The sequence below is a fragment of the Macaca mulatta genome, chromosome 6 (genome assembly GCF_049350105.2).
Source record: "Macaca mulatta isolate MMU2019108-1 chromosome 6, T2T-MMU8v2.0, whole genome shotgun sequence".
Taxonomy (NCBI): domain Eukaryota; kingdom Metazoa; phylum Chordata; class Mammalia; order Primates; family Cercopithecidae; genus Macaca; species Macaca mulatta.
This window is the reverse complement of record NC_133411.1, coordinates 183373581-183381118: the sequence shown is the minus strand read 5'-3', so window position 1 is coordinate 183381118 and position 7538 is coordinate 183373581. Positions and strand designations below refer to the sequence as shown.

At 36.0% G+C, this 7538-nt stretch overlaps 1 pseudogene; it reads right to left on the bottom strand.

Annotated features, from left to right (window-relative positions):
- Positions 1-2311: 2311 nt before the first annotated feature.
- LOC100425007 (cysteine-rich and transmembrane domain-containing protein 1 pseudogene) lies at positions 2312-2696 on the bottom strand (annotated as a pseudogene).
- Between the last annotated feature and the right edge of the window lie 4842 nt (positions 2697-7538).

The following is a 7538-nucleotide window of genomic DNA, read 5'->3' as shown; positions in this document are numbered from 1 at the left end:
TGGACCAAGATGTCTGATCAAAATGTGCTGGGGAGTAAACGGTGGGAAGTGCATGATATTAGTGACGATACTGGGAATGGGGGCATCATCTTTCTTCCTAAGCTTTGCCTTGAGACAGGCTTCCTTTACCTCTGTTAATCCTGTTAACATTGAAACTGTAACCTGGACCCCGAGTGACCCAAATTACTCTACCTCTGAAATGGACAGAACTGCGTTCACTGTCATTTCCCATCAAGGGACCCTGAGATGGTTTGATTAATGAATGACTAAAATACTAACAAATACATAGCAAAAATAAATACTAGCAAATATATATATTTATAGCAAATACATATAGTAAAATACTAGCAAATATAGCAAATATATAATGAATAATTTCTCAACAACTTTTTCCTTAGTGGCATTTGGCTTTCTTCTCTGAATTTTTGCTACCATCAAAAGCCAAGTTCCTCATTGGAGAAAGAGGGCAGTGTTTATTTTAATATTTTATTTTAATACGTTGATTTATTTTATATTTAACAGTTTTTAAGGTTTAATTAACAAATAAAAGTTATATATGCTTAATGTGTACAAACTGATGTGAATATATACACACACACACACACATTGGGAAATAATCACCACAATCATGACAATTAACACACCCATCACCTCACTAATTCCCTTTTTCTATTTTTCCTTCCTTCCTTCCTTCCTTCCTTCCTTTCTTCCTTCCTTCCTTCCTTCTTTCTTCCCTTCCTCCCTTCCTCCTTCCCTTCCTTCCTTTCTTGTTTCCTTCCTTCTTTACCTTCTTTAAGGTGAGGATACCTAAGATCGACCCCCTTAGCAAATTTCAAGTATACAGTACAGTATTATAACTATAGTCACCACACTGTACATTAGATCCCCAGAACTTATCTATCCTGCAGAACTGTAATTACACTTTGACCAACATCTCCCCCGCCTTTCAGCCCCTGGCAACTACCATCTGACTCTCTGTTCCTATGAGTTTCACTTTTTTGGATTCCACATGTAAGTGGGATCATATAATATTTGTCTTTCTGTGTCTGGCTTACTTCATTTCACATGATGTTCTCTAAGTTCATCCATGTTGTCACAAGTGGCAAAATTTCCTTCTTTTTAAAGGCTAAATAATATCCCATAGTAGAAATATACCACAATTATTTTTTATCCATTCAGCCATCCATGGGCATTTGGGTTGTTCCCATATCTTGGTGATTGTGAACAATGCTGCAATGAGCAAAGAAGTGCAGGTATCTCTGAGATCCTGATTTCATTATTTTTGGATGTACACCCAGAAGTGGGATCATATGGTAGTTTTATTGCTAACTTTTGGAGAAATCTCCATACTGTTTTTTATAGTGGTTGTGCCACTTTAAATCCCCATCAAAAATGTACAAGGGTTCTCTTTTCTCCACATCCTCATCAACACTTTTGTCTTTTTTGATAGTAGAGCCATCCTTGCAGGTGTGAGGTGATATGTCATTGTGTTATGATTTGCATTTTCCTGATGTTGAGCACATTTTCATTTCCATGCTGACCATTTGTATGCCTTCTGTTGAGTCATACAAATACACCGCATCATACACAAAAATAAACTCAAAATGAAGTTTTGACCTGAAACTGTAAAACTACTAGAAGAAAGCATGGAAAAAAGCCTTCTTGACATTGCTGATGGCAATGAATTTTTGGATATGACACCAACAGAACAGGAAACAAAAGCAAAAATAAACAAATGGGAAATATCTATTTAGATCTTTTGCTCATTTTCAAATTGGTTATTTGTTTTCTTGCTACTGAGTTGTATGAGTTCCCTATGTATTTTGCATATTAACTCCTTATCAGATATATGATTTGCAAATATTTTCTCCCATTTCATAGGTAGCCTTTCCACTTTGTTGATTCTTTTCTTTCTTTCTTTCTTTTTTTTTTTTTTTTTTTTGAGGTTTGAACAAATTTATTGAAACATACAAGGTGTAAACAGAGAAATCATTCATGGTGTGTTACATTTTGCCACTACCGTGAATGTATAATTACAAAATTATAAATATATTTTCCACAACTAAGCCTTTGGCCAAAAAAAAGTCAGTTAGCACATTTTCAAAGATCAATAAGAAATGTATTTTGGACATTAAAGAGATCAAGTCACTGAATTAAACCGCAGCAGCCCTCACGAATCTAGAATCCCATAGTGCCGAAGGTATAGGTGTCTGTGCAGAGCTAGTCATTTATTACAGCAATCAGAAGAGACAGGGGCAGGTACACCTATCAGAGGTGTGGCAGAGCTGGCAGAACAGGATGACTGGGCTGGTCAGGTGAGCATGACCCAGAGACAGCAGCAACAGAAAGCAGTCCAGTAGGCTGTGAGGTAGGTGGATGGTTTCAACTCATCTCTTCTTTGGTCTTCTACCGTATACACTGTGGTTTTAGGAGGCTCCTGAGGTCTGCCCTGCCAACCGTACTGTGGGTATCCTTGTATCCTTGATAGGGTACCCTTGAAAAGGTGGGTAGGGCCCCCTCCCATGGGCCCATTTGCTTTTGTGGATAAGGTGGGTATGGGGCTGATGGACCAGGGCCTGGATATGGTGGAGTGTTCTCTTGGTTCATCAAGGACCTGTAAAGGGTACCTCTCCTCTCCACGAACTGGCTGGGTAGTGGTTGGGGGGCGGAACCTGAGGAATCCGGACCAGCCCACAGTAGACTCACCGCACCTGCCTCAAAGCAAGTAATGAGCCACCATGTGACCAAAGCTTTTTAGTTTGATATAATACCATTTGTTTATTTTTGGTTTTGGTCCCTCTTCTGTTGGTGTTATGTCCAAAAAATCATTGCCAGCACCAATGTCGAGGCCTTTTTTCTATAATTTCTTCTAGTAGTTTTACAGTTTCATGTCTTCATGTCAAAGTCTTTAATCTATTTGAGTTAATTTTTGTATATGATGTGAGATAAGGGTCTAATTTTATTCTGTGTATGACTATCCAGTTTTTCTAATGACATTTATTGAAGATACTATCCTTTCCCCATTGTGTCCTCTTGGCATCCTTGTCAAAGTTCAGTTAGCTGTAAATATATGGATTTGTTTCTGGTCTCTTTATTCTGTTACATTTGTTTACATGTCTGTTTTTATGTCGGTACCACATTGTTTTGATTACTATAGCTTTGTAATATATTTTGAAATGAAGAAGTGTGATGACTCTGGCTTTTTTTTTTTGTCCCTCAAGATTGCTTTGGATATGGTAGTCTTTTGTGGTTCCATTTGAATTTTATGATTGCTTTTTAAAATTAATGTAAAAATGCCATTGGGGTTTTGATAGAGATTGCATTAAGTCTGTATGTTTCTTTGGGCACTGTGGACATTTTAAATATTTTAATTCTTCTAATCCATGAACATGGGATGTCTATCCATTTCTATGTCTCCCTTAGTTTCTTCCCTCAATGGTTTATAACTTTCAGTGTACAAGTCTTTCACTTCTTTAGTTAAATTTATCCTAAGTATTTTATTCTTTTTGTTGCTATTGTAAATAGAATTGCTTTCTTAATTTCGTTTTTGGATAGTTTGTTATTAGCATATAGAAATGCCACTGATTTTTGCAAGTTGATTTTTTATACTGCAGATTTACTGAATTTGTTTATTAGTTTTAATAATATTTTGTATGGAGTCTTTAGGATTTTCTACATATATGATCATGTCACCTTTAAGAGAAGACAGTTTTTCTTATTTCTCTTCAATTTGGATAGCTTTTATTTCTTTTTCTTGTCTGATTGTTCTGCCTAGAACTTCTAGTACCATGTTGAATAGAAGTGGTAAGATTGATCATCCTTGCTTTGCTTCATATCTGAGAGAAAAAACTTTCAAATTTTCCCTGTCCATTATTATGTTAGCTGTGGGGTTTTCATATATGGTCTTTACTATGTTGAAGTAAGTTTCTTCGTTCCTTTTTTTTTTGAGAGTTTTAAATAATAAATGGATGTAAAATATTGTAAACAACATCTGAATCTTTTGAGATAATCATGTGTTTTTATCTTTCGCTGTGGTAATGTGGTATATTACACTGATTGATTTGATATGTTGAACCATCCTTCCATCTCAGGGATAAATCCTACTTGGTCATGGTGTATGATCCTTTCAATGTGCTTTTGAATTTGGTTTGTTAGTATTTTATTGGGGATTTTTATGTTTATGTTAATTAGGGATATTGCCCTGTAGTTGTTGTTTTTTTTTTTTTCTTGTGGTGTTTTTGCTAAGTTTTGACATCAGGGTGATCCTGGCCTAAACATGAGTTCAATTATTTGAAAAAGGTGTAAGAATTGGTACTAATTCTTCTTTAAATATTTGGCAGAATTTACCCATTAAGCCATCTAATCCTGGGCTTTTCTTTGTTGGGAAGGTTTTAATTATTGATTCAATCTCAGTGGTAAAATGTGTCTGTTCTTCTTAATTCAGTCTTGGTAGGTTGCATATTTCTAGGAATTTATCTATTTCTTCCAAGTTATCCAATTTGTTAATGAATAATTGTTCATAATGATCATTTATGATCCTTTTTTATTTCTGACTCATCTGCTGTAGTGTCTCTCATTTTTTATTTTATTTACTTGAGACTTCTCTCTTTTTTTCTAACTTAGTTTAGCTATGGAGTTTGTCAAATTTGTTTGTCTTTTCAAGAAACCAAATCTTGTTTCCTCGATTTCTTTTCTACTGTTTTTTATTCCCTCTTTTATTTATTTCTACTCTCATTGTTACCATTTCCTTCCTTCTGCAAATATGGGACTTGTTTTGTTCTTTTTCTGGTTCCTGGAGGTGTAAAATTAGTTTATTTGCAATCTTTCTTCTTTTTTAAATGTAGGCATTTGTCACTATGAACGTCCTTTTACTACTGCTTTTACTGTATCCCATCAGTTTTGGTGTGCTATTCCTTCAGTTTTGTTTGTCTCTGCATATTTTAATGTTCCCTTTGTATTTTTTTGACCCAATCGTTGTTCAATTGGTTTGTTTAGTTTCAATGTATTTGTAAATTTTCCCAGTTTCTTATTGTTATTGATTTTTAGTTTTATTTCATTGTGATCAGAAAAGATACTTGGTATAATTTTGATCTTCTTATATTTGTTAAGAGTTATTTTGTGACCTAAAATATGATCTATCCTAGAGAACATTTATGTGCACTGGAGAATATGTATTCTTTGCTTTTTGATGGAAAGCTTTGTATATGTCTGTTAGATCCATTCGAACTATAAAGTTGTTCAAGTCAGTTTCTTTATTGATTTTATATCTGGTTGTTCTGGGTATGATTGCAAGTTATGTAGTGAAGTCTCCTACTATTATTGTATTGCTGTCAATTTCTTCCTTCAGATATATCAATAGTTTGATTACATATTTTAGTGCTCTGGTGTTGGGTGCACATCTATTTATAATTGTTATTTCTTCCTGGTGGATTGACCCTTTTATTATTATATACTGTCCCTTTTTGTCTCTTGTGACAGTTTTTGACTCGAAGTCTATTTTTTCTCACGTAAATATAGTCACCCTTGCTTCCTTTTTGGCTACCATTTGCATGGATATATTTTTCCATCCCTTCACTTTCAGGCTGTGTGTGTCCTTAATTCTAAACTGAGTCTCTTATAGACAGCATACTGCTAGATCTTGTGTGTGTGTGTGTGTGTGTGTGTGTGCACGTGTCTGTGTGTTAAATCCACTCAGCAACTCTATGTCTTTCCAATGGGAAGTTTAATCCATTTACATTTAACGTTATTAATAAAGACTTACTGTTGCCATTTTGCTAATTGTTTTTCGTCTTTTTAAAATTATTTTATTCTTCTTTTCTGTCTTACTGTCTTCCTTTAATATTTGTTACTTTTTGGAGTGATTTGCCTTTTGTTTACCTTTTGTGTATCTATTATAATTGTTTCTTTGTGATAGCACAAAGCTTGCATTAACTAAATTGTAGTTATAGCCATCTACTTTAAGTTGATAATACTTTAATTTTAATCATATACAAAAACTTTACACTTTTACTCCTCCCCACACATATTTTGTATTCTTAAAGCCAGCATTTACTTCTTCTTTTTTTTATTTTTTGAGACGGAGTCTTGCTCTGTTGCCCAGGCTAGAGTGCAGTGGCATGATCTCGGCTCACTGCAACACTTGTCTCCTGGGTTCAAGTGATTCTCCTGCCTCAGCCTCCTGAGTAGCTGGGATTACAGGCACCCACTACTATGCCTGGCTAATTTTTGTTTATTTTTTAGTAGAGATGGGGTTTCACCATGTTGGCCAGGCTGGTCTTGAACTCCTGACCTCAGGTGATCCACCCACCTTGACCTCCCAAAGTGCTGGGATTACAGACATGAGCCACCATGCCTGGCCAACGTTTACTTCTTTTAATGTTATGAATCCACTAACAAATATTTGCAGTTATGCTTATTCTAAATATTTTTTACTTTTATATTAGTTGACTATAATTTATGCACCACTATTAAAGTGTTATATTATTATGCATTACTCGGTATATTTACTTCTTTTTTTTTTTTGGAGATGGAGTCTCACTCTGTTGCCAAGGCTGGAGTGCAGTGGCACAGTCTCGGTTCACTGCAAGCTCCGCCTCCCGGGTTCACGCCATTCTCCTGCCTCAGCCTCCTGAGTAGCTGGGATTACAGGCACCCACTACCATGCCTGGCTAACTTTTGTATATTTTTTAGTAGAGACAGGGTTTCACCATGTTAGCCAGGTTGGTCTCCATCTCCTGACCTCATGATCCGCCCGTCTCAGCTTCCAGAGTGCTGGGATTACAGGCGTGAGCACCTGGCCTGTATATTTACTTTTACTGATAAGATTTGTGCTTTCAAACGCTCTGGGGCTGGGCACAGTAGCTTACGCCCGTAATCCCAGCACTTTGACATGCTGAGGCGGGAGGATCACCTAAGGTCAGGAGATTGAGATCAGCCTGCTTAACATGATGAAACCCTGTCTCTACTAAAAATACAAAACTTAGCAGGGTGTGGTGGTGGGCGCCTGTAATCCCAGCTATTCAGGAAGTTGAGGCAGGAGAATTACTTGAACCTAGGAGGCGAAGGTTGCAGTGAGCCAAGATCACGCCAGTGCACTCCAGCCTGGGCAACAGAGTGAGACTCCATCTTAAAAATAAATTAATTAATTAAATGATTTGCTATTGTTGTTTGGTGTGTTTTCTTCCAATTTGAAGAATCCCCTTAGGCATGTCATTTTGTAAGACAGATCTAGTAGTGACCAACTTCCTTAGTTTTTGTTTTCCTAGGAAAGACTTTATCTTTCCTTCATTTTGAAAGGGTAGTTTTTCTGGGTATATAGTACTCTTGGTTGTTAGCTTTTTTTTTCCTTTTAATACTTTAGTTATATCATCTCACGGTCTTGAACTGCAAGGTTTCTAGTGATAAATTTACTGACAATCATTTAGGGGTTCCCTTATATGTGATGAGTTACCTTTCTCTTGTGGCTTTAAAAATTCTGATTGTCTTTGAGTTTTGAAAATTTAATTACAATGTGTCTTGGTATAAAACTTTTTATGTTC